We start from the raw sequence: 26,905 nt of genomic DNA on the forward strand, positions 1-26,905 counted from the left end.
GGGGACGCATACAGCCCACGTCCTTGGGGCAGCTGGGCCTCCCTGCTACAGTTTGCTGTGAGTCTGGATGCTCCCCAGTGTCCAGGAGTCCTGGCAGGGGGCCTGGGGTATGCCACATCGAGGCCAGGCTTGGAGGGACACATTCACAGACACCATGTCCGGCCGTGTGCTGGGCTGCCTCTTCTGTCAGGGAGCCCCGGGCTCAGTCCCGCCCCGCCTTCCATGCTCCTGGCAGGACACCTGCTCATTCCTGTCCACCTGCTGAGAGACTGCCCGTCCGGGTCTGTGCCCTGGGGTGCCCCACAGCTTCCCTTGTTAGGCAGAGCCCCAGGCCTCGCCCGGGGCCCCCATAGCATTGGGGCTAAGCGCACACCAACACCCAAGTGCGATCTACACTGCCTGCCTGTACTTCCTCAGATCCCACCATCCGCCGTGGAGCCCGCTCTGCCCATTTGAAGGACATCTCCTCCCAGGCATGTTGGGGAGGAGGGATTCTTGCCCGCAATGATCCTGTAGGAGTCTCGGTGTTCTCCCTGTGGCCCAGAACACTAATGGGAGGCTCCTTTGCCAAGCGTTGGGGTGAGGTGAGGGCAAGTGGTCAGTGGCCATTTCTGTGCCACCGTGGGCCCAGCTTGGTGTTCTTGCTTAACAGCTCTTGGCTATGAGTTTGGGTGCATAGACGCCCAGTCTCTCCCAGGCATCTCAGGGTGGCCCCATGGAGGTTCTGTCACCACTTTGGAAAGGCTATTCCCAGGATCAAAGCATTTGAGCCTGTAGCTCTTGGAACCCCCCGCCATCCCTCCCCCCTGCCAGTCTACTTCTTGCTGATATCCAGAGATGTTCAACGACAATGACTCTCTCCCTGGGCATGCTGCCTCTGCGTGCCCCCCACCAGGCTTATGCCCCCCCACCTCTGTGGGCCCTAGCCTATGCCCTCCGAGAAGTTTCTAGGGCCCAGAAGATGGGCTGTCTTCCTAGACATCTTCCAGCAACCTCTGTGCCTGATCTTGGAAGTCAGCAGCCCCCAAGACATGGGAGCCAAAGACTTGGCCACCGTCTTGGGAAAAGGGAAAAGGAGATCCTGCAGCAGAGCCAACAGATCAGGAAAACTTGTCTCAGTAAATTCTCCCACCACCCGCGCTGGCTGTAACCAATAAATCAGTCCCTCTCACTCATTTGTTTACTGAGCACCCACTAAAAAGCAGATTTATTCCGAGACTGGAAGAGAAAGAAAAATCAGACAAGATTGATTGATTGATTTCAAAGAGCTCGGGGTTTAAACGGCAGTCCGCAGGTGTGGTCCTCAGACCACCTGCATCAGCATTGCCTGGGAACTTGTCGGAAATGCAGCTCTGCAGACTCCGACCCCAGACCTAATGAATCAGAGATTTGGGGGTGAGCTCCAGTAAGCTGGGCTTTGACAAGTTCCCCAGGGGATGCCGATGCAAGCTCAAATCTGAGTCTTACAGACTGCAATGGGCAGGTGGCAGGCGGTCTAAGGCACTGATGCAGGGGTACATGGAGGGGGTGCTGGGGCTCATGCTGGGGAAGGGGAGTGCCGAGGAAGGCTTGGATTATGAATGACTTATTTCGAGGTAGACAAAGAAATCTGTGTTTGACTTGGTGGAGGGGAGTGGATTCCTGGCAGAGGGATCAGCACATGCAAAGTCCCTGGGGCATGCTAGAGCAGAAGCATTCAGGACCTACAAGTGGTCATGCTGGGCTAGAGGGGAGGAGGGGTGGGGGAGGGGAGGGCTAGTCAATGGGCTTCTTGTGCTCTGAGCTGGGTTTTCTCAACAGAGCCAGGAAAGGGTTTATGCATGGGGGCGGGAAGATCTGCATCCAGGGAAGATGGGTGGTTGAGATCAAGGATTTCTGAACCACAACAGGTGTTGGGCTATCTTCTGGAAGGCAGGGCTGAGCCTGTGGTGGATGGGGAGCCAGGGGCAGGATGGGGCTGGGATATCCTGGGTCTGCCCTGTTGCCAGAACATTCCCAACAGGGAGCCACACCTACTGAGTGTTGAAACCCAGGTGGCCCTCTTCTGTCCAGCTCTTGGTCTCTCCAGAACACTCTGTAACTGTCTGGCACTATAATTAGTCTGGGCGTTCATACCTTCCATCCCCAGAGGGAGAGGAGACTACAACTAGGTCTGCACGTCAAGGTTCCAGAGCTGGAGGGGCGGCACTAAGAAATGCAAGATGCAGCCCAGACCCCCTCTAAGGGTGGAGCTGGATGGAGGCTGGGAGCTGCGGAGAGGGGCCCAGGTGGATGGTGGACTGGCTCAGGAGGTCCCTGGCCTCCACCTCGCAGTGCTGGCCTGCCGGCCCCATGGAAGCCCCCAGCCCCACCTCCTCCTCAGAAGCCCAGGCTCCTCCAGAGGGCCCAGCCTCCCTTCCGGCCTTCCCAGCGCCAGAAAGACACATGAAAGAGAACCGGGGCCTCTCCCAGGCCTGGAGCTCTTGTTTGGGAAGGGGCCTCTGAAGAGTTCATCCAGTGGTAAGTTGGGCGTGGCGAGGAGGGAACACGCAAACTACAGCCAGGATCCTGAGCCCTAGGGGAGGCCGGAGCTAGGGAGAGCGGAGGCCGCTGTGAGCTGGAGGGCGGGGCAGGTGTGCAGCAGGCCGCTGGCTGGAGGGCCAGACAGGAGCCCCTGTGCTTTGGGCTGGCAGCCCCTGCTTCCCAGGCACCCACCTCTGGAGCAGTTCAGGCTCAAGGGCATTCGTTAGGAGCCCGGCAGTGCCTGCCCCGGCCTGGCCTGTGTGTATTCAAGTATCACGTTAGCCCAAAGCAGCAATCAGCGGGATTTGTGGTGAGTGCTCGGAGGAGTTGTGGTTCCAGAGAGGTGCCAGCCAGGGCCCCTCCTTCAGGATGGCTCAGGCCTTTCTGTTTTATCCTGAATACAGATTTAACCCTCGAGGGAAATGAACGGCAAGCCTTTGTGGCCTCACTGACTGTCTGGACTGGGAGGGGTTTCAAGGCCATCTGTTTTGACTCCTTGAAAGGTGTGTTCATTGATCTTTGCTTACATACTACCGGCAATGAAGCTCACTACTAGTCAAGATAGCAATGTTCAGATCACTTGTAAAGTTCTTTTCCTGCTTTGCACTGGAGCAACCACGAGCAACTTAGCTCTCTCCTCAGTAGACTCTGGGCACAGGTCTCCTCTGATTGTCTGTAGACCCTAGGGTGTCATATCCCCCAGATACGTGTCAGCCCTTCCCTGGCAGGGAGCAGTGCTCAGGACAGGACTGGTGCCATCCTCACTTCTCTCAGGGGGACCCATCAGTGCCTTAGAGATGAGGCCAGGCTGAGCCTTGGGCTTTCATCCTAACTCAGAGGCCCCCAAGCTATACAACGTCCTGAGCCACCCTCCAGCATTGGCCTCCAGAAGCTTCTGGAAGGCTTGTCTCCAGTAGGCTTCCTTCTTCCTGCTGCCCCTTTCTTCCCAGGCTCCCCATCCTTCCACAGAACCTGCCTTCTCACATCCCTGGGGCTTCACTTCGGATGTTCATGAGGTCAACCGGCGGGTCTGTTAAAATTTCTCTTACAGGATAAGAAAAACAAAACTAACCTGTGAACCCACAGGTGGTGAAGGAATCTCGAAACTGGCATTGACCTCCGGCCTCAGCCTGCCACTGCTACGCTTCCCCCCAGGGTGTGGGCATCACCCCCAACCATGCATCGGCCCCTCTCAACTTTGTCGTTGATGTTGCTGTTTGGGTTTTTTAATAGCTTTATAGATGTATAATTTACATACTATGAAATTTACTCATTTTCAAGGTAGGATCCAATGGTTTGTCGTAAATCTGAGAAGTTATGTGACCACTTTCCAAGCCCCACCAGCACTTTTCAGGGGACAGACGGGTGGAGAGCATGCAAGAGAGAGGTTGAGCAGGGGTTGGGCAGGGGTGGGGCTGACCCAGGCTGGCTCCCAGGACCTTTGAGGATCCCCAACCCTCAACAGCATAGAGTCTGCTGGCACTGCTCCCCATCTAGTGACCCCAGAGAAACTGGGCGCCCGGGGAGGGTCAGGGCCTCTGGTCTGAACAACTTCTGCCCACGTTTCGGAGGAAAAGGCAGGAGGGAAACAGATGTGGCGTAAACTGGAAGAGAAGGATGGTCTGGCAGTCCACTGACCCATTTTACTTTGCAAGCCAAGTGGGACTCAGCATGAAACAGGAGGCCAGGCTCCATGTCCCCGATGCCCTCTGTAGCTAGATCTGCCCTGGGGCTGCAATAGCAGGCCTGTGCAGAAGGGGAATGTGCCCCAGCCTGCCTTCTCCCCCACGGGTGCCCCCCAACCCAGCGTGGGCTTGGAAAGCCGGACAGCCCAGCCCAGAGCCAGCTTCTCCGATGCCACTGGCAAATACCAGACCAATTCTCAGGCTTTCCAAGAGATCTGGTGTCGCCCAGCAGAGTTGCAAGCCTGCAATTAGGAAAGAAGCAAAGGGCTTAACCTTCTCCAGGCTGCGGGCTTTTCGGTGGGGAAGAGAAGCTTGGTCTGGATTAAGCTGGAGGGTAAGATAATATTTACTCTCAAATAATACGCTCTAGCTAGGAGCAATCTGGGCCCCGGGGTTTCCACAGGCAGGAACCTTCAGGGGTTCTGCCACCCCTTACGGGGTCCCCAGGAAGCCTTGCCTACCCATCAATGCTCAGCCCGGCTGGTTCACCACAGTGTTTGCTCTCATTAGGAATGAAAATGAGGAAAGCTGTAATGTTCAATGCGTTATTATCAGCGGAATGCTTAGCCTGTGCAATTATCTCATCCAATCCATGTAACTTCCTGGGGAGTCGGGCTTGTAACCCCTGCAGAGGTCCAGGCTTAAGTCCCAGCTCCACCACTCCTAGCTCTTGACCTTGGGGAAGTGGCGACATTTTACCTGTGAAATGGGAGCACTAACGGGGTGCCTGAAAGTGGGGTTGTGAAGATGAGCCATGGCGTATATGAAACACCTGTCCGGTTGCCAGCTCCTCGTGCTGCTGAATCCGTGGTAGGCTGTCATACGAACTATTTGAATTGCTGGGAATAAGGTCCGGTATGTGGCACCACAGCCATTCAGGGACAAAGTGAGACTCAGACCCAGGGCCATGGGGCTGTGTAAGCCGGGCCTCCAATAGACCAGTGAGGAAGGGGCCGGGCTGGTGGCTGGGTGGGCAGGGGGGCCAGGCCAGGACCTTGAAGGGGCGGCAGACACAGCCTTGAGCTCCAGAGAGGGAGGAAGGGCCCCAAGTGCTTCCTGTCACCGCTCCCCTTTGTGGAACAACAACCAGGCCATTCTCTGTTCTTCATCCTATGCCTCACTGGTTTGTGCCCCTGGAGGGCAAAGAGAAGAGCGTCCTGGCTCATTCCTGAGGAGAACAAAGATGGAGGTCAAGGCTGTCCCCGACAGGGCAGGCACTGGCTCCAGAGAAGGAAGAAGGAAGGGGGTGTTGAGAATCAAGGCGGGGGGAGGTTGCCAATCTCCCACCAAACCCTGGAGGCTGTAAACAAAAGCCCTTCTGGATTCTAGCGGAGCCTTCACCAGTCATGACCTAGCTGTATGGAGTGGCAAGGCCCCTGCCCCTCTCTGGGCCTCATTTCTCATCTCCAAAATGTGGAACCAAACAGAAGGAAATGCTGCCTAGGCTGGAGAAATCAGGGAGGGCTTCATGGCGGAGGAGATGTCAAGCTGGGCATTGAGGAGCGAGAAGAAGTTCTCTAGGCAGACAACAGGAGAAAAGGTGAGAGAGCCCGAGAAAGAGCCAGCAGCTTCAGAGTGAGGGGTTTAAATGGCCTGTTCACAATGATTTGTGAATGAATAATCATGAATATATATGTTTCTTGTGAGAAAAAAAAAATTGAAGTCACCTGACTATCAAGAATAAATGAAACATCACCAAAAGTCAGTTAGTATTTGATACCATCTCAACCCTTTTTAATATGATTAAGAAAATAGCCTTTCAGCTCCTTCCTAGATGGAGAATCTCAGATTCTGGGCAGGCAGGAAAGAACAAAGAGCTGTCTTCTAGAAACAGAGCCAGGCCCAGAGTGCTAGACAGATAGACAGACAGCGCTTCCTGGGGGTGGGGGCTGGAAGATCAGGCCAGTGGGGGCAGAGGCACAGGGGGGCAGACACAGGGGACAGTGGGACAGCGCTGGCGCCTGCTCCCCCACAGACCCTGACAAGGCCTGCAGCAGGACCGCGGGGGGCTGAGGAGTGGAGGCCGGTGGAGGGGGGCTGTCTTTGTGTGTATGAATGAGGCCTTGTGGGCAGGGCCCCTGCCCTGCTGCTTCTGGGAAGGCCCCACGTCTGTCAGCTGCCAGAAGTGGCTACCCCACCACTGCCAAGCAGCTGAGGGGTCCTCATAATGGCTTTGCTGTGGTTTCCTAAGACATCTGGCTGCACGGCGCCGCAGGCCGCAGAGGGGGCCTGATGACACTGGGAGGCCATGGCTGCCATCTTGCCAGCTCTTTGGAGCCGCCATGAAACTATGGTTCGTCCTCATGTTCAGGCACTGAGAAGGCAGGTGGCTGGGACTGTTGGCCTGGGCAGGGAGTGCTCTGTCTGCTTCTCCACTTCCAGACCCAAAGCTCAACTCGGAGTCTCGTCCTGAGATAATGTCCATGTGCTCCTTGCGCTCCTGCCCCCATTCCTCCAGCCACCCCACACCAGTGGGTTTTCCCGTGAGGGTGCCCCCACCCCCCTTTGACTGCCTCCTGGGCAGTCTGGACATCGGGGACCCCCTGGGGGAACCCTGGTGCCTTGTGGGGGCGGTGGGGGGGCATGGTGTCACCCACACCATCAACACCGTGGCTGTGAAAACAGGACAGGACGGGGGTGTTCCATTTCCTTCACAGCCCCTGTGAAGTCTGTTAACACTAATTACGAAGTTATGGGGAATTCCCAGGCCTCCTAATTAGTGTTAATAGGGGCTGGGTGAGCCATTCCTGGGAAAATAGATGTCTTTGTTTGGGTTCTTAAAATTAGACCACTGTGTTCTGCCCGTAGGTGTGATGGAGCCGTGTTCTCTTCTCTCCCCCCTCCTCATGGTCCTAGAGCTCTGCACACAGTGGCACACACGCGCCGGCCATCACATTCCCTGTGGGCACACGTGTGCACCCAGACACACTCAGACACGTGCATATGCACATATCAACACACACAGGCGCGCACCGCAATAGAACCGACTTCAAGCCCTTGGCTGGTGGATTAAGACATCGTTGTGCAAGACAAACACTGAAAACCAAACAGCGTTTCAGTCCCCCCTCGTAGCCCTCCTCGGCGATACCATGAGAGGCTCCCTGCCCCCACGCCGCACCCCGACCCCGGAGACCCCTGTGCGCCAGCCTCCCAAAATCAGACTGTATTAACAAACCATTACGTGTTCCAATTAGCGAGGCGAGTGAACCTGGCTGGCTGAGCAGGGTAATAACACTCTCCTCTTCCCGCTAACAGGCCAAGGCACATTTCCCCAGGAGGAATGAGCCAAGCCGGGCTCCCTTCTGTCTCTGTTGGAATAATGAGATCCGGCCTCCGACCCAGGCCTGTGGAAGGCTCCTGGCCGTCTGGGTCTGTGGCCACCCTGGAAGAGGTTTCCCTTTGGACCAAGAGGACGGGAGGGAATGAATGAGGGATGGAAGCCAGACTTTTTTGTGTAGTGCGAGCTGCTGAGCCTATCCTGGGGTCTTCTGCCCAGGATAATGCTTTCTCAGTTGAATGGTGGGGACCCACGGAGCCTGGGGCATCCTTTGCCGAGCAGGGGGCACCCAGACTCTCAGGATTAGCCCTATATGTCCTAATAGAACATCAGTACTCCTCAAAGATTTGGAAAACAGTACTTTGTTTTGATATTAAAATAACCGTGGATATATTTTGAAATGAAATCCCATATATATGTATATGTGTGTGTGTGTGTATTTATAGTGATATTTGATACACATATACATCATGAATCTGTGAGGTAAATAGGAGATTCACAGGCAGTTTTGCTCTCTTGCTTTCTTCTCTGGGCTGGGTCCCCGGGTTTCTAGGTGGGTGGGGATAATGAGATTTCTTCGGTAGCTACTGCAGGAACTGGGGACTAAGAGTTTGTAAGGGCTAAGCCATAGCATAATGCTGTGTGACATCAGCCCAGCGCCTACACCATTCTGATCCTCTTCTCTCTGAATTGCACAACAGCAGTGGTAATAAGTCCCCAGGACCGGAGTCAGAGTATGCAATCAGGGCAGTTGCAGAGCTGGGGGGTTTGGGGAGCATCCAATGCTTAGAGAGGCCCCACACTTGGCTTAATGCTCTCCTGTTGCCATCTTGAAATTCTTAGCCTTTGCCTAAGAGGTCCCTCATTTTTACTGGGTCCCACAGATTAGAGCTGGTCCTGCGTCTTTTGGTGGTTTTTTAAACAAGAGTTAAATTGGAAATTTGTGAAAGAGGCCCACACAGAGATTCATTCCTTCCTCCCTTCCTTCGTTCCTGCCTTACCCAAACATCCACTGGGCACCCACTCTGCAGCAGGCACCATACCAGAAGCTGGGACTCAGCAATGAACATGGAGGACAGAGTTACTCCCCTCCCGCGTTAGAAGGAAGGGGAAAGAAGATAAATAACAGGAACCACAAAGGGACAGACAGTGGCTCGGGAGAGGGACCATTTCAGGCTGGTGGGAGAGGGGCTGCAGATGGTCAGGGATGGTCTCCCTGAAGATATGATCAGAGACCTGAAAAAAACAAGGGATTATGCCATGTGGAATAGCTGAGGAAAAGAGGGTCCCAGGCAGAAGGACCAGCAGGTGCAAAGGCCCTGAGGTAGGAATGTGCCTGCCATGTGCAAGAGACCAGTATGGCTGTTGTGGGGTGAGGGAGAAGGAGGATCCGGGCCGGGCTCTCCACTGTTGCTGAGGGATGGCTCGCCTCCTGCTCCATCCCAGCCCCATCAGCTGAGCCTTGCCCAGGGGGAGAAGCTGGGAAGGAGACAGAGTGGTAGAGGGAGAAGCTGCCTACTTTTCTGGGGCTGCACATCCCTGGCTGATCATGCAGTCCTGGGCTTGCTGCTGCCTGGGAAGGTCAGTCCCCTCTGGGCACAGCCGGGCAGCTGGGCATCACCACTAAGGTTGCCCCAAGGATCCCTAAATCCATATTTCAGAGAGAACCCCAACTTTAAAATGGGGTGAGGTCACTGCAAAGTAGCAGAGAGAGGGCTGGAAAGGCCTGGCTTTCCAGTTCATGCATCCAAGGTATCCATACCTCAGAATGTTGCCGAAGGTTCTGCTGAGGTGCAGGTGAAGGCGCGTGGAGCCCAGCATGCGAGGGGGCCCTCCCGGGGCAGGGGTCCCTGCTGCATGCCGGGCCTGCTTCTAAGTGCACGCACATTGTGTCACCCCAACTGACCCGGGAGGCACGGCCTGTCCCGGGGGGCACACAGTGAGGAGAAGGTTTATTCCCACCCCTGACACCTCTTGTCCCTCGGATAATGGGATCCGAGTTCTCTTTGGGGTTAGCTCTGACTGGAACATCTGCCTTAGAAAGCCCCGTATGATGCCTCTGCAGGAGACCGGTTTCCCACGGACTTTCTTCTCCAACATTTGCTGTTCAGAATTACACCAAGGATGGAGCATCCCATGGGATAACGGCCTCAAGCGAAGCTCAGAATCATCTTCCCGGTGCTCTAGATAGCTACCGTATATCCTGCTGTTTGGGTCCGCCTAGACGTGACCTAGCTCTGCCCGTGTGGTCAGGGCCTGGTGGCTCTAAAGTCTCCTTAGAGGGGCGCAGACAAGAAGTGACTTGCTCAAGGTCACACTGGAGCCTCCTTGTCACACAGCCTCCTTGTAAAGCCTGCTCCTTGTGCCCCCACCCCTGCCCCCACCCCATCCCTCTGTGGCTCCTGCCCCATGAACTTGCTGAGGCTTCCTTTCTTAATTATGGGGCTGCCAGGGGGGAAATGAAACACCTGCCGGGTTCTTCCTCTTCCCAGCAAGGAGGCACCCTAAGACCCCCTCCTCCCAGCGGGGCCCCAGAGGCCCTGAGGTTACCTCCAGCAAGCCAGCTTTGTAGAAGGGCTCAGACATGCGGAGCCTCTAAATTAACTGTGGCCGCCACCTGCTGGGAGTCACAGTTCCAGGGCAAGGGTTAGGGGATTTGTGTCCAGGCCTGGTGAGGTATGCTTTCAGGGGAGTGTGGCAGCTGACATAAACAGGTAGCCTCCCCAGGAAACGGTCAGAGTGCGTGTGTGTGTGTGTGTGTGTGTGTGTGTGTGTGTGTGTGCGAGTGCATACACGCTCGCCCTCACTTTTAGAAGGGGGACAGAGAGCAGACAGAGGCAGAGAGAGGACTCAGATGGACAGGCAGAGGCTGGCCATAAAGTTGGAACTTGAACCCAGATAACAGGACCAAGGACATACCTTCCATCCTGACCTCAGGAACTGCAAAACAGGTGATTTGAGCTCAGCCTGAAGCCCCTTCTGAGGACTTTCACCCCCACAGTGCAGAGGACACACGGGGGGTGGGGGGTGCTGGCACACCTGCTGTGTGTGCCACAGAGCAGCCCCAGTGTGCACAGAGAGCATGGGGCCTTCACTGCCAAGCTCATGCACTTGTGATCCTGTGTCCGTAAGGGGTGGGTCCCACCTTCCTCTGCTCCCCAAGTGCTGCTTTCAGCCAGCCTTCCTAAACCCTGTCCCCTGGATTCCTCTGTAGGCTGCGGACTGGGCTGTGTTTGCATGTTTATAAATGATGGGGTCTGTGTGTCACGTATTCAGACCACCATTTCCGTTCCTAAAAGGGCGATCCTTGAATCCTTTCTACCCAGAAGTGGAGCCCATGATCCCTAGATGTGTGCTCAGCCTTGGCGCTGAGAGCCATGAACTTGGCTGGGGCCTGGCCGAACAGGAGGTGTGGCTTCCAGATGAATGATGGTAGGGCTCTAGCTTCTCGAGAGCGTTCTCATGTCTCAGGCAGAGTGATCTCATCGGCGCTCCCGTGACCACGAGACTACAAGGTCCACAGAGGCTCATGGAGGGCACAGCCACACTGGTAGTGAGTGGGAGAGAGGAGTCCCCCTGTCCCTCTAATGCCTTTGGCCACTGCCTCCCTAGGGCAGCCCAGAGAGGATGAGTAACTTGCTCAAGATTATGCTGCTGACTGGTGGCAAAGCAAAGCCTAGGTCCCGAGCCCCCCACTTTTCCCTCTTTTCTAGTGGGTTTCTTAATTCTGGAGAATTCCATGGCTTACCCCACCAGCTCTGAGACATCTTAGACACCCTCTAAACCCAGATGCTGGAACTAACTGCCTGGGTTCTAATGCCAGCCTAATAGCTGTGCCACTCTGGCCAAGTTACTCCAATTCTCTGTGCCTCCGTTTCCCTGTCTGTAAAATGGGCATAATAATTGTGCCTGCTTCAGAGACTGTTGCAAAAATGACATGAGTTAATCGATATGAAGTGTTGAGACGTATGGTTGGCATGTAGTAAGCACTCTGTCAATGCTAGCTTATCATCGCCATCATCAACCCCTTCCTCCCTTCCCTGGGGATGCAAAGGCCATGACTGGCTCAGAGTTGGCCACACCATCGACCAGCCTCTCTGCCCCTTCTCATTGCTGTTAGGCCTTCCCAGGCACAAGAGGTGAATCAGAGGGCGCATCCTTGGCTTAGAATAGGCTCTGCCTGGGTCATCTGTCATTTGTTAGAACCACAGAAGACCCGCAGCAGGCAGGCCCACCAGGGCTGGCCAGACATGGTATCTCCATGTGATGGACTCAGCAGTAGCAGGGCCACGTCCATGGGGTCAGCCTTCCTGGTCCTCTGGCAGTCCTGGTGCAGGGGAGCCCCACTCCAAAGAGTGCTTGACAAAGGATGCATTCCAGGATTCAGACAAGACAGTAGGGCCAGGTGCATCAGAGGGTGACCAGTTCCAACTCCTCCAGCCCCTTCAGCTGGAAAGCTCCCCCAAGGGCTATTCAGACCCTCAGACACTCAGACCCTCACATGCCACCCCTGACTAGCTGCCAGAGGCACAGCCAGAGCCCTGCTTGCTGTGGTTAACTTAGCCTCTAGGCCAGGGTTTGCTGATTGCTGAGGGCACTGCTCTCCACCCACACGGGCCCCCTTAGGCACTCCCCATAACCTTAGGGGGAGCTTAGGTCCTCCCCATATCCTGGGCCCTCCCCATAACCTGGAGTTGCTTCCATCTGTATCCTTGTGTGCCCAGTGAAGCCACTGAGGCTCAGAGAGGTGTTATGAATTGACAGCAGCTGCCTAGCCTGGACACAGGGCTGGAACCCAGTTCTCGGAACACCGGGCCCTGTTCTCTCCCATTCTCTGCCCCCTGCTGAGTGGTTGCGGGGGGGGGGGGGGGCACATTCACTTCTAATCTGCTGTTTTAACCCAAGGTCAGTCCCCAAATATTCCTTAGGGCCAGGGCTCTGCAATCAGTGAGCCAAATCCTGCCTTGTTTTTTTTTATAAATAAACTTGGGTTGGCCCCCAGCCATGACCATTCCTTTACATGTGATCTGTGGCCACTTTCTCCAACAAAGCAGAGTTGAATCATTGTGACAGAAGCAATATGTTTGCAAAGCCTCAAATATTTACTGTCTGGCTCTTTAAGGAAAAAGTTGCCACCTCTGCCTCAGATGAGTCCCTGGCAGATCCTCTTCTGTCCCCTTCCCGAGGTCTTCCATCCTGCCCAGCACCAGCTCATGGGAAGAACTCGAGGTGGGGATTTCTATGCTATTGGACAGATGGAGAAACCAGGACCTGATGAAGTTTTATTTTTCATTATTAGGATTTTGTCAGAAGGAAGCAGAAATCCTCTTGGGGCGCCCCATAAGACCGAATGCTTGTTCACCCCCAAAGCTTCCGGGCAAGGTTGCCAGCATCTTTCCTGGCTTGAGAGTAATGATGTTTGGTGGGGTTGGTGACGGGCTTCTGTGGAGGATGGAGGATGCCTTCATTCCCCGTTGTCTGAGCCCCCACCCCCCCACACCCCCGGTCCCTGTCTCCACCCAAGCCCAGCCTTTTCCCTCCCCCACCCCTGACCTGCATCCTTCTTCAGGACCCTCCTCCGAGGAGCAGCTGGGTTAATTTTTTATGGGGAGGAAAGAAAACAGGGCTCTCTGACTCCAGCCTGTCCCTCTGCTCAGGCCCCGCCCCAGGTTTTTCTTTGATTCATTTCCTCACAGGCTCTTCTCAGCCAGACAGGAGCTTTGACACGGTCTCTCTCGGTTTTTTGGGTGTTTGCCCTCCAAAATTTGAGCTGCACATACCTATAGTCATTCTCCTTATGGGAAGGGGTTGTGGCCTCCCTAATTCAGGCCAGGTGACTAGACTCAATGCAGTTGCCCTGGGAAGACCCAGTGCCTCTAATATTTATTGCCTAGCAAATGTAACTGCGGCAAGGACCGCCCTGGACAGGAGGCTAGGAGGGGGAGGGAGCAGGCTTGATTTCTGCTCCAGGGACAGTTCCTGGGCCGTGGGGGGGGAGGGGAGTTCAGGGATTCCCACCCCGTTGGGGGAGAAGGAGCGGGGAGCCTCACCCAGTCTGGCCCAGTACAGGAAACCCGCTAACTCGGGATAGGGAAGCTTCAGGATCACCTGGGATAACCCAGCTTTGAGGGGCCTCCCCTCCATGCTGCACCAGGCATCACATAGGCAGGATGGACATGAGCCAGGACCAGAGAAGTCCCCTCACTGAACACATAGGCTGAGATACTAAGAAGCTCAGGGCAGAGAGGAGCAAAGCGAAATTGATAGGACATTGACAGCAACCCAGGTCATTGAAATAATGGCCGCCAAAGGGAAGGCACCACACCTGGGATCCACACCCACCTTGAACAGGAGCTGTGTCACCTCAGGCAAGCTCCTTAACTCTTGTGAGCCCTGCTCAGGGAGTTACAGGGAGCCCAGTTCTCTGTAAATTAAAATCATCTCCTTAACTCCTCTGAACCCTGCTCCTTGTAAATTAAAATCATCTCCACCCTGCCTGCCTTGCTGGATAGTTGTGAGGAAGAAGGAAGGGCGTAAGTTTGGGAGGGCTTTGGGGGGGGTAAAGCGGGGTATTGAGGGAAAGCATTGTGCTTGTGATTGATGTCAAGCCGGACAGAATTTCCTTAGATGCCAGGAGGGACTTCCCTCCTTGAGGAGACATCAGAATAAAATCACGGGTTTATGCCCCTTATGGAAGATCTTTAAGACTAAGTTCAGCTCGGTTTGCCTGTTTAGCTATCCTTGACGTTGGCAGAGGTGTGGGCCAGATGACTCTGGTTGTCTTTTTTGTGATACTGTAGTTCATTCAATCAGGCAGAAAGGACCCAGTCGACCTGTCTGTGAGTGTGTGTGTGTGTGTGTGTGTGTGTGCACGTGTGCCTTCTGGTCTGTGTATACGTAGCTCTATCTGTCTGGGTATTTATTTGTACATGTGTCCGAGCACGTGTGTCTGTCTGTGAGCGCAGGTCTGCGTGGCTGGGTCGCGTTGTGGTCCGTGTGGGTTTCTGCACATGTGCCTTGTGTGGAGAGCAAGTCAGTGAAGGCAAGCCTCAAGCTGGCTCATATTGCTAAGTCGTTGGAAGAATTTCCTCTTGCCATCCTATCCAACTTTGGAGGATGCGGTCAAAGCTCCGGGGCAAAAAAACAAAACAAAACAAAAAAGGACTTTAAGTTTGATTTTAATTCATTTATTGTTTTTCTTACACACATTTCTGAATGTGGGGTAAGAGAACTGGATGAAAAGAACCAGCTCCAGAGTGGACCGGGAGCGGCGGGCCTGAATCCTGCCTCCCCTGCTTACCTGTGATGCTGCTGTCTTACTTCCCCTGGAGGCCTCAGCTTCCACATCTGTGAAATGGGTCTAACAGTGCCTACCTCCCAGTGTCATCATAAGAGTTAAGTGGATTAGGGCATGCAAAGCCCTTAATGTGCTGCCTGGCCCATAAAATGAACTTCGTATATGCTAGCCGTTGCTGCTACCAGTGGAAGCAGTGTTTCTGGCCCTGAATCCCGATAGATGGAGCAGAAAAAGCACCAGCTTTGGAGCCCACTGCCTTGAGTTCATGTATGCCACTTGGCAGCTGTGTGGCTTTGGGCCAGTCACTGCATGTCTCTGATCCCACTTTTCTCAGCTGTGACTTGGGACCAATACTAAGCCTGCCCCATAGAATGATAGTGAAGTTCAAAGGAGAGCAGGCAAGAATGTCACATGGTGGCCACTGGACAGTAGGCCCTATTTTTTAAAAAGTCAGTTTCTCTTGTCCACCTACAAGAGAACCCCCCTGCACCTGCCCTCATTAACCCTACTTCCCCTGCTGGTGGAATTCTGGGTCTCACCCACTGCCTGGTTCCCAGTCCTAGTCTGCTTTATCCTGTGGGACATTAGCGGCAGCCACAGAGCCTGGAGCCCTCAGCACCCTCCCCCTCCTGGGAGGTGGGGGTCCTATCTGGCAGGAGATGCCAGGGCTCCCCTGATCCTTCCCCCTCTCCCCCCTCCCCCCACACCCCTCCTCCCCTCTTCAGACCTGTGCCCTTTTCCGCCCTGTTCCCAGGCCCCCTTCATACCCCAGAAGCTATTAAATATTTAAATCCGGTCTGTGTAGCCTAGCCAGGTTGCCCCAGCAACAGCCCTGCATATTTTGGGATGGATTACCAAAGTCTTTCAAGGGGTCTCTTGGAGCTCCAGGCCCTGAAGGGGGATGAAATGTGGGAATGGAGGGAGGGTTAGGGGCTCCTGCTCCCCACTGAGGCTTAGAGATGCAGTTGGCTGTGGCAAATGGGTTAGAGAGGGGAGGCAACACAGGGTTTCTGGACTTGAACCCAGGACTCCCTCATGCCCACCGGCTCCTTCTCTTCACCACTGGCTCTGCCCCGAGCAGTCTAAGAGCCCATCAGCCAGTCAGTGCTTCAGCCCCTAGCAGTGAGCCTTCGGGGGTCTGAAGCCAGCTGGGCCACTGTGGGATGCTCACTCAGCTTCTCTGAGCTCACTCACCTTCTCCGCACTCCCCAATGAATTGGGAGTAGTTGGCCCATTGATGGTGATGTTGGGAACAGGGCTCAGCACCATCCCTGGCACGTAGGAAGCAGGAGCAGTTATTAGATCGGTAATACCCCAGCCAATACCCTGTGTGTCCCCTGCAGGGACTCAGAGGAGGCGGGAGACACAGCTCTGGCCACCCAAGGGCTTCTGTCTTGTGGGAGAGGCTCGGCAACAGTGGTATGTTCAGACAGCACGTCTGGTGTCCCCCTTCCCTGCCCCTTCCTGTCGTGGAGCCACAGCCACATTCAACCTTTCCTGTGGGCTTTCCCCGGGCAGAGTTTCGAGGCCACTCCCAGCGTGTGGCAGGGACCATCCAAGCTGGGGGGTCCGGACGATGTCTTCCGCCCCTGACTGTGCTGTGTGCCCTTAGACAGGTCCCCTCCCCAACCCCGCATCCCTGCCCCGCATGCCTGTGTCCTTGGCCACTGGATGGGGTTGACCTCCTTTCTGGAGTAGCGTCCCTCCAGACAGCACGGGATACACTAGAAAACTGAGAGGAGAGGCTGTTCCCCCAACACTTCTTCCTGTGGGTGCCCCTCAGGAAGCAAGCCTGGCTAGGATGCTGGGCCTGTAGGCCTCCTCCTGGTCTCTGTGTAGACTCTGCTCCTTGAAAGCGACCGGAGGGCTGGTGGGGTAGGGGTGGGGGACGGGGCGCCTGGGAGGCCCAGAGCACCCGCGCCTGACCAGGGGACACTGACCACTCTCCTAGATCTCCATCGCAGATCTCTGGGGGAAGCAGGAAAGATGTGGCCTCCCCGCCGCCCCCCCCCCCGCCCCCACCAAGCTGCAGGCTCTCTCCAAAGGCAGAATTTAATTCCAGATCATTAAAATCTCTTGGCTGCTCCCTCCTTGGAAGGCTGGCTTTCTTCCTCATTTCTTGGAACCTACACCATCTCTCAGAACCCAAGTGTCCCTGTCACCGTCCCGCAACGATGTCCCCTGGGGCCTGGGAGCCTTGCTGTTTGCTTGGAATGCCCTCTCATTTCCTCCTCCTGCCTCCCTTTCCCCAGATCCCAGGGCAGGCTGTCAGGGAACCTTTCCCCGGGGCTCAGGGAGGCCCAAGGACAGCGCAGGACTTTGGGAGGAGGGCTGGCTTTGGTACTTGTCCTGCCCTTGTTCCTCCCAGCCCTTGGGCTCTGGTGTCCTAAGGCCAAATCCTGTGGCTGGCACACTGAATGACCACTCTTCTCTGCTCACGCCCAGGTTCAAAATGGTTGCCTTGTTTTTAGCCCCTTGACTGTGGCAAGTGAAAGTCTCTGCAGGAGGGTGCACACCTTTGTCCCCAGAGGCCTTTGCAAACAGGCCGTTGGAGCACCAAGGCAGGAAGATGGACCCATTGTCCTGTGTCTGGCATGACCCCTTCTGTGGCTTCAGTCCAGCCCAGATCCATGGAGGGAATGGAAAGTGTGCATTGTGGCAAAGGTTACTATGGGCCTCAGCAGGCCCAAAGTCCCTAGGGCCACACCTCCGGAAGACAGCCAGGGCAGAAGGACAAGGAATCCTGCTTTGTCTGTCCTAACCCTTCTTCCAACCTACTGTGTGACTTTGGACCATTGAGATTACTTCTCTGAGCCTCAGTTTCTTTGCTGGTGGAGCTGAAATGCCCATCTCCTGGGTGATGGGGGGATTCACTCACGTGGCATGCGCTGTGTCCTTTCAGGAGCCAAATGAATTCAGGTGTCAGTCTTGGGAGGCTGCCTGGGGTCGGGGAAGAGCGGTGGACTTAAAATCAGGAGCTCCTGCTTCCAGCTGTGCTGTGTGACTTTGGGCAAGACCCTGGACCTCTCTGGGCCTCAGCATCCACTGAGAAAAGAGGCAGTTGGAGGTCACCCTCACTGAGGCACTTCCTTCTTTGAAGAGTCTCTGATGGAAACAGCCCCATGGGGGTTCTGGGATAGGGGAAAGGGTTGAGCAGGGATCAAGCACCCAGGCCTAACTCAATTCACACCTTAGACATGGGGCCTTCCCAGACCCTGTGGATCAGAGGCTCTGTCCCCTCGACATCCAGGATTCTGTGAGTCTGGGGAACAGGGGAGGCTGGCTGTCTTCTGGGACCCCACTGCATCCCTGGAAGGCTGTGCCTGGTTAACCTTCATGGCGCCGCCCCCAGGAGCCTAATTAGATTTGAGCCCCCGCTCAGCTGTGTCCATGTCCCCGTGTCTGTGCCATCACTAGGCACGCCAGGATTTCGTGCCAATTGCTTGTTTATGAGACTGTCTGTCTTGGGAGGAGGCCCAGCGGGCCTAGCTAGCGAGCAAATAACTCCCCCCCCCACCCCCCTTATCCTTGAACCTGATGGCAAGAATCATTTTTCTCCTGACAAGCCTCTGCCCCGTGCGTGTCCTGATGAAGGAAACAAACATAGGTCTCAGAGTCTGGCAAATCTCGGATCGGTTCTGGCTCCGGGAACTTTCTAGCCCCGAGGTGCCTTGGTCTCTCAGGCTGTGAAGGGGCATAACGGTGGCATCATCTATTTTGCAGCGCCTTTTGTGGGATCGAGTAGGATTGCTCTAGGTAAACATCCGTGACCCAGTGCCTTATCAGGGCCCGGTGCTCCCTGGACCCTGGCCTCCCCAGCTCCGAACGCCCTCTCCAGCCCCACCGTTGCTTCTTAGGGGGGCCCAAAACACTTGGTTGGGATGGCTGTTAACATTCCTCTCTGAGCGTGGGGTTGTGACCAGGCACTAGATTTGAGTCAGCCCTTGCGGAAGGAAAGCCACTGGTGTCTGTGCCTGGGACCACGCCCAGGGCTGGCACTAGCGGGGTCCTGCCATGCAGGAAGGAAGGAACTGGGTGTGCAGCCACCAAAGTGCTTTCAGCTCCATCATCCCCCCTCCCCCCACCCTCCCACCCCACCCCCGCCAACCAGCAACTCTGAAAACCCCCATCTTGCAGGTGAGGAGACGATTGCTGAGGAGGCAGACTGGCCCAGGTCTCGCAGCTTGGCGGGGCAGAGCCCTACTGGGGGGAAGCTAGGTTGCTGCAGGTGTGATGGCTCCAGGGGGACACTGAGGCTCTGCCCTGGCCCACAGCGCCTCACCTGGCCAGGGCTCTTGCAAGAGTCTTCTGGGCTCTCTAACCCACCCCATACCGGCATTTTGCTTCCTCCCATGAGGCTTCTCCATTGCTCATGTCCACTTGCCTCCTTCTTTCTCTCTTTCCAGAAATTATGCCCGGGGGGGCCGAGGGCAGTGAGAGTAAAAGGAGTGATTTATGAACTGAGCTGTTCTCCTTAATCAGAGGATCCCTCCCAGGCCTGCACTGTGCAGATGGGATGGAGCCGCCATCCCAGGCGGTAGGAGGGGCAAGGTTAATAAAGCTGTCTGGCCCAGGCAGGGGCCTGCACAGGAGAACCCCGCGGCACTGCTGCGTGACCTCACCCGTCTCTGCCCCTCTCTGGGCCTCAGGGCTCCCATCTGTCAAGAGGTGGCGGGATTGGGTCATCCCCCTGGGGCCTCCAGCTGGCACAGGGAACAATGCTGGCTGGCTCCCTGGGAGTCTGCCTGGTTGCCTGATTCAGGACAGAGCAGCCCCAGATTGGAAATTCTGAAGCCCAAGGCGTAGCTCTTCCTCTTTCGGGTGCCCTCTCCAGGGGCTGGTGTCTTGTCGGGAGCTCTGGTCTGGAGTCCAGCGGCTTATGCCTGAATCGTGGCCATGTCTGGCTGGCCATGGGAACAAACTCAGGCCAGTTCGTACCATTCTCTCAATCTGCCTCGTATGGAACACGGGATAGTAGCGGCGCCGACCTCATAGGCATGGAGCATGCAGGGGAACAGAGGAGAAGTACTTAGCAGACGCTGCTACGTGGTTAGCACACCGCACTGTGAGTTACCGTTAGAGCCAATTACCGCAAATTGTAGCGGAGTTTGGAGCCACTTGGGGGAAAGATGTTTATAGCCATCCCAACCAGACCGTTTGCCACAGTTCTCACCTATGCCCACCTCCACTGATGACTCCACTTACTTCTGATTTATGATGGTGCTAGTAATACCAGCTCCCCATGGGAAGAGTGCTCGGAGGTTTCCAAGGGTTTTTGTATCATATCAGTCAATTTCACAAGCTTCATATCACGAATTTTTTTTTTAAGATGTATTTATTTATTTGAGAGAGAAAGCATGAGCAGGGGGGAGGGGCAAAGGAAGAGGGAGAGAGAGAGAGAGAGACTCCACTCTGAGCGCAGAGCCAGACTCAGGGCTCGATCCCAGGACTCTTGAGATCATGACCTGAGCTGAAACCAAGAGTCAGATGCTTAACGGACTGCCCCCTGGTTGCCCCCATATCATGAATGCTTACAACCCCCTTTGAAATCAAGAATCACAGATTTCAGAGAAGAGCCTGGCATCTCAGGGAGGGTCAGTGACTTTCTGAAGGTCTCCAGGGAGCCAGCTGAGGCAGGTGCCGTCCCAGCTGTGGTGGCACACATGTGGCAGGCATCCCTCAGCCACCCTTTGCCAGCATCCCCTCGTGCAGCTCTTTGCTGGGTCAGGAAACAAGTCAGGCACCGGGCTTTGGGCTGGGGGAGCAAGAGGGGCAAAGACAGATGGGAGGCTCTTCAGGGCAGTCGGAACCGCAAAGAGGGGTGAGCCCATTTCAGACCAGGAGCCACCATACAATGGGGCAGGGAAAACCCATGACAAGGAGGCAGGGCTTCCTCTTGGGAAACAGCCGTGCCTGTGGGATCCTTGTTTTCAGGTGTCATGAGCGCCCAGCGAGCTCACATGTGACCTGTAGCCCAAAGTTCTGGGGCAGATCCAGAGGCAGGCAGGTGACAAGTCTGCCATGTGGGTGTGTTTGAGCCAAATCAAGGTACCGGCTCCCAGGGCATCCACAAGCTGTCAGGAGGGAGGGAGGTCCCTGCTGGCCTCTGCCTGGCCTCACCTCCATGCTTCCTGGAGACTTGCTCCCCTGGGCCGCCCCTTCCCTGAGAACCACTCTTCCGCCCTGCTGCCCCTAGTGGAATGGAGTTACACCCGTGGACAGTTAGTCTCCCTAGTTAGTTCCCAGCCCTATTGTCTTCCCTTTGTTTGTCTCCTCTAATTTCTTCCACCGCCCGACACAGAGGGCGAGCTTACTGGCGTCTCCAGTCCCAAACACCACCAACCGTGGGGGCTCACACATGTCCCCGTTCCTAACATGGCACCCAGCACACAGTAGGTGCTCAAATGTGTCTCCTGAGCTGGTACAGGTGTGGATGGAGAGGAGTCTTTCGTCCACCAGCCCTCCGCTGATGTGAACGGGAAGGGATCTCAACGGGCCCCCGAGACCCCCAAGTCTCCCCCAACCCCCGCCATGAGAATGCCCCTTGCCACCCAAGTTCCACAGCCTCACTTTTCCAGGCCATGGGATACTCCTAGGTGTGGCTGGACACGAGCCTCCATCTGGCCCATTTGGACAACTGAGAGCAACCCTTATTTCCACTGCTGCGGTCTGGCTCCGGCCAGAAGGCTAAGTCCTCTGTGAGCCCGAAGCAACGCTTTCCGGCATCTGCTTTTCTCCCCCAGGAGCCAGGATTTCTGGGGCAGGGGGGTTTGCGGAACACACCCCTGCTGGCACTCTCTGCTGGGGCCTCCCCACAGGTGCCCAGGTGACGTCCAGGTGTGTGGGTCACCACGCCCGCTTGTCCTCCTAGTGCCTTGGCCGCATGCGGTGTGTCAGTGCAGACCGAGCCTGTGCCAGACGCTGAAAGTGTCTTAAAGCTGTGGTTCCCCCTCTGGGCCGAGGGCAGGCACCCCGCGCAGGCCTCCCCAGCTGGAGTGGGCCCAGATGCCAAGAGCTTTTCATTAGCGCTAATGGACCCAGATTAGCAAGACACTTGCCCTGTGTGCCTCCTTAGGGCAGGTTTTCATAAACAGCTTCTAGAACGTGGCTGCTCCTTACTGACTTCCTATAGTAATTGAATATCTTCCCCTTCTAGGACAAGCTGGGCCAATAAAAGAACACACAAGAGCCCCTCTGACCGGGAGATTCTGTCCTGCTGACGCCCAAAGCGCTGCCCAGGTAAGAAGACAGCCCTGGCGCCCCGCTCTCCCTGTGTACCGCTGCCCTGTCCCCTGACAATGCCCTGCCTCGTCCTCAGCTCTTTCTCAGTCTGTCTTGGCCCACGTCACCGCCTGCCGTCTGCCTTTCTCTGTCTCTCCCTCTCTTTCTGACCGCTCTTTGTTTCTCTGATTTGCAAGATCTGCGCTGTTTTCTGTCTCAGTTTCTCTTTTCCCACTATTCACCCATTCAGACGTCTGAATGGCGGACCCACTGTGTGCCAGGCACTGCTCAGGATGTTAGAAATCAGGCGGTGGATGAACCAAGTCCCCGTCTTCAAGGAGCATGAGTTCTAACAAGGGGATACTCATGCTACCGAGATCAGCAAGCACAGGACTGAGCCAGGAGCGCTTTCCCAGGGCCCTGACCTGGCCTTTGTAGACCGGGGCGCTTGGCTCACATCCATCGCTAACTGGTCTGCTGACTTGGCCACACCCTCTTTCCATTTCTCAGCCTCTTTTCTTGCTTCCAAAGTGAGGGGAGCCGACTGGTCAGAGCTGCACTACCAGCTCATGACTAAGAACTTCTGTTAGGGAAATGAAAAGTTTCACTTAAATCCCCTTAAAGCTCTGAGCCACCTGGTTTCATTGTACGAGAAATGGTCACTTGTGTCTGGGGTCACGTTGTACGATGAAACACTCGTCTGTGAGCCCAGAGCCGTCACTAGGCCAGGAGAGGGTACACCATAACAGGAGCCTTGAGACCATGAGATCCAGGACAGCAAGCCCCCCATGCCCACCCCCATGCTCACCCTGGGGCGGGACCCCTGCGTGGAAGGGCAGCTGGGACCGCAGCTCCTCGCCCACTCCCCTGCACGTGGGGAGTTGAACGCACACGAAGCAGATTCTGCCTAAAACATCGACTCCCACAATTCATCCCTCTGGGACCCAAGACATAAAAGGATTTTCTCTAGCAAACAGTGCCGCCTTTACCAGTCATTTCCTGGGTATACACTGCAGTTTTTCTTGCATTTTTGTACGGCAAAGTCATACATAGCGGGGGGCCAGAACTTCTGAACAACCCAAGAAGTAGGGTCCCCACCCTGGGCTGGTTTAATTGCCCCCCAAACCCAAGCTCCTTGCCCCTTGAGGCAGCCGGTGCCGAGCAGATGGTTTCTGAGTGTTTATTCGCAATCCTGAAAATAGCTTTAGGAAATTGTTAGTCTCGGGGAATCCCGTTTGAGAACCGCTCTCCCCACTCAGAAATCCTCCTCCGTATCTGAGTCCTCTCTTGTCCTTCTGTGGGGAACTTGGCCTGTGTATTGGTGTCTGGGAGAGTAGGAGGGAGAGGAGCCGCCTCGGTGGGGGGTTGGGGGGCAGGGAAGGAAGAACGGACAGAGCCATTGAGTGCCAGGCGTGGTGCCAGGAGCTCTGCGTCTGTGCCCGTTCAATCTTCGGTGCAGACGATTTCCTGAGGAGGCCAGCATTCCTGGCCCCATTTCACAGATGTGAAAGGAAAGACCCAGAGAAGCTCTGTGCTTGTCCAAGGCTGTGAGGCTGGAAAGTGAAAGGGCCAGGCTCCCCACCAGGTCCCTGTCACCTCCAGGGATTTGAGGAAACCCCAGTGGGCCTTTCACCCCCGGCCCTAGGGAGGGTGTATCTTCTCCCTTCAGCAGAGAGACCTCCCTTGCTCCTTCATAAGTGCCTTTGAACATCATTTCTGAGAAACAGCTAAGCCCTTGGACCTCATAGTTTCACGATTCTTCCCAGCTCACCTTCCGGAGACTGTCTCTGTCCCCACCCTGGGCTGTGATTCGCTTAACTTCCAAAGGCATTGTGGGTGACTGGAGCTCTCACAGGACCCAGGCAGGTACCAGGGGTTCCCGTCCCTCTTGTCCTGCTAGTTGGCTCAGGAGATGTGTCCCACACTCAGAAACGCCTGGTGGCAGGTGGAACTGACAGGCATCGGTCTTGTGATTTCACCCTGGCGGTGGCTAATGACCCAGAAGGCTGATTGCCCTGGACAGGGAGAAATGAGGTGGCCTTGGAGGTATGAAGACAGGCTTGAATCGTGGAGAAGAGTAGGTGAAGGGGGCAAGGGAATTAGCACTTATCGAAAATGATGATGAAGACAGACATGGGTTCAAATCCTGACTCAGACACTCAGGCACTTCTGTGCTGGGTGACATGAGTCACACAGTGTGGATGAGTGATGGCACCTCTCTGAGCCTCAATCTCCTCACCTGATAAGTGGAGATGACATTACCTCTATCCTGGAACTTTAGGAGGATTGAGATTGTGCCTATCCGTTGGCCCATGGTAAGAATTTAATATCCGCCCGCTGATAACTGGCTGTTCTAGCATCAGCTGTCATTTTACTGAGCCCTGCGCTCTGTATTTTCCATGCATCGCATGGAAACCATCATTTTTATACTAATTCTAAAGACAAAGAAATGCAGATGTATACGGTTTAGGAACTTGCCCCCCGCCACCAGCTAGGCTTGGTGGGGTGGGATTCAATCCCTGGTCAGGCCCCAACACCCTCTCTGCACTCACACCCCTCACCCTGGAGTGGAAACTTGGCCTCTGGATCTCCCTCATCCCTCTGGCTCCCATCATCTCTTTTTTTCTACCTGCTCACCTCTGAGGTTGTCAGAGGCTCTTCTTCCCAGGAGACACACTCCCTTTACTACATATGTCTAGGAGCCCAGCACGCCGCAAGCTACCCATTAGATGTAATCTGTAACGAGCGCGGTACGTAATAAATATAGGTAGCCCGTTTATGAGCTGCCATATTTATTATGCCCCTTAATTGCTACAAAGCCAGAGCCAGTCAAAGCCAGGCCCTGCCATGGAGAGCAGCTTTGCCTCAGTGGGTTGAGGAGGGGTCTGCTAGAGCCTGGACCCCTGCAGACACCCAGCGCCTTAGTCAGGCTGTCCCTTCTGCCTTCCAGAGGCCCATCCAGTTCAAGTTCAAACCTGATGGAAGGAACTGACAAGTCGTGAAACTGCTCCATCATTTTGCAGAGGGAGATGCTGAGGCCAGAGAGAGGAAGTGACTTGCAGGGTAGGAGGCTCGGGCTCTGGACTCCCAGTCCAGTGCTCCTTCTGCCCTTCTCTCTATCTGAAAGCTGCCCCCAGAGCCAGGTGGAGCACAGGATGTGGAGTGAGCTGAGCGGCGTGCTTACAAGCCCTGGGATATTGGGCAGGGTGCTTGGCTTCCCTGAGCCTCGGTGTTCTCATCTGTACAAGGGACAGTGCTTCTCACTTTGTGGGAACATTGAAAGAGTCTAGGCACGCACTCTGTGGAGCTGGCACATGAGAGTGCTGAGTCTCAGCAGACGTGTGGAGTTGGGTCAGTCTGATACCAAAGGAAGAGGGGGGTCGGAATGCAGGACCTAGGGTTTAGGGCACTGTCCTGGGGTCCTGAGCTCAGAGAGTCCCGTATACCTGCTGGGTTGGTGTGACCGTGGGAAGAGCTGTCCACCCTGCTCCAGGCCAGCAAGGCACTGACTTCTCACCACATGCTGCGATGTGGGCCCTTGATGTCCATTCTTGCAGGCGGGGAAACTGAGACTCCCAGAGTTTGGGTCATTTAGCAAAGACACAGTGGTAGAAAGATGAAGAACCAAGATCGGAGCCCAGGTGTGTTCAACTCCAAAGCCTATGCTCAGAACCACGATGTTTAAATTCAGGTGACATGCTGTTTCTAGAAGGCTGGAGATGGGGCACCGCTGTAGGTGAGCCTGGAGATGGCCTCCTGGGGAGCTGCCCTGGAGGCAGAGAGCCTGAGCTGAGGGCTGATGGAGGAGACAGAGATCACCACAGTTAAGGATGAGGGTCAAGATGGTCAAGTACAGGTGGGCCCCGGCGCAGACCAATCGGAAGACAGGCTGGCTCTACAGCTGGCCAGCCAGATCTGGGGGTCCCCAAGGAATCTCAGCCCTCCCACTACCCGCTGGGAGGGTGGGTCCCAGGACAAAGGAAGGGCCAGGTCTTCCTGATCCTGCCTATCGGGAGATCTGGAGAGAAAGACAGGCCAATGGGGCATCAGAAGGAGCCACGTGGGGACTGTGCTCACTCTGGAGGGCACAGCAGAGAGAGGAAAGGAGGAAGCTGGGAGCCCCCCTGCTTGTGCGGATCCTCATGCCCCCCTCCTTCTAACTGCTGGAGGGGTCGGAGGACACAAAGACGCGCTACCCACAAAGCCCTTAGCCTCGCACCAGGCTTCCTGCCCAGGCTGTTTAATTAACATTCGCTATGTGGCCAGGTTTTGTGCAATCCAGACCACGTACCAATCCCTGCTGCGCCCCAGGAGGAGGACACAGCTGCCATCCCACGCCTCCAGGCTGGTGACGTAATGCCACACAGCGTGTGTGTGTGTGTGTGTGTGTGTGTGTGTGTGTGTGTGTGTGTGTGGAGGGGGCAGCGGTGGAGATCAGCAGAGGCCGTGGGAGCTCCTGGGAAGGCAGGGACAGGCCTGGGGGGAGGGGGCGCTGTCAGGGCAGGAGGTGATGCCTTGAGGGATGAACAGGGATTAGGTGGGAAGGGAGGAGCAGAAGGGATTAGCTTGAGTGGAGGCACTAAGTGAGCTCCGGGGACTGTCCTTTGATGTTGGCGATGGGGCAAGGAGAACAAAAAGGTGGCTGTGGGGGTCTTGGAGGACCTCGCTGTCCACAGGTAGGGGGCGGCTGGTCTCCTGGAGAGCCTAGGCGGTTCGCGGGGGACATGATGTGGCTGGACATGCCTTGCTGAAAGGCCCCTCTGGGATCACTGGCTGGAATGGGTGTGGCTGGAAGTAGGGAGACCAGGCCTGGGCCGAGGCCACATGTGGGTGAGAGAGAGGAGGTGGGAGCAGAGAGGCTGGGGGCGCTTGAAACATCCCTGGGATGGAGTGGGTGGGGTCACCAGATTCTAGCTTTGGAGG

General features: G+C 55.7%; 1 protein-coding gene across 6 annotated transcripts in view; it reads left to right on the forward strand.

Annotated features, from left to right (window-relative positions):
- Positions 1-26,905, forward strand: part of LOC132008465 (tetraspanin-18) — a 178,025-nt gene that overhangs the window by 128,707 nt on the left and 22,413 nt on the right. For 5 of the 6 annotated variants that reach the window (XM_059387113.1, XM_059387118.1, XM_059387116.1 and 2 more), the window contains one exon: positions 21,918-22,000. The gene's annotated coding sequence lies outside the window, so the exon portion shown is untranslated. Of the gene's footprint in view, positions 1-16,120; positions 16,181-21,917; positions 22,001-26,905 lie in introns of those variants that run through there. The other variant, XM_059387117.1, reaches the window with a different exon arrangement.

This window comes from Mustela nigripes, unplaced genomic scaffold (genome assembly GCF_022355385.1).
Source record: "Mustela nigripes isolate SB6536 unplaced genomic scaffold, MUSNIG.SB6536 HiC_scaffold_148, whole genome shotgun sequence".
Taxonomy (NCBI): Eukaryota; Metazoa; Chordata; class Mammalia; order Carnivora; family Mustelidae; genus Mustela; species Mustela nigripes.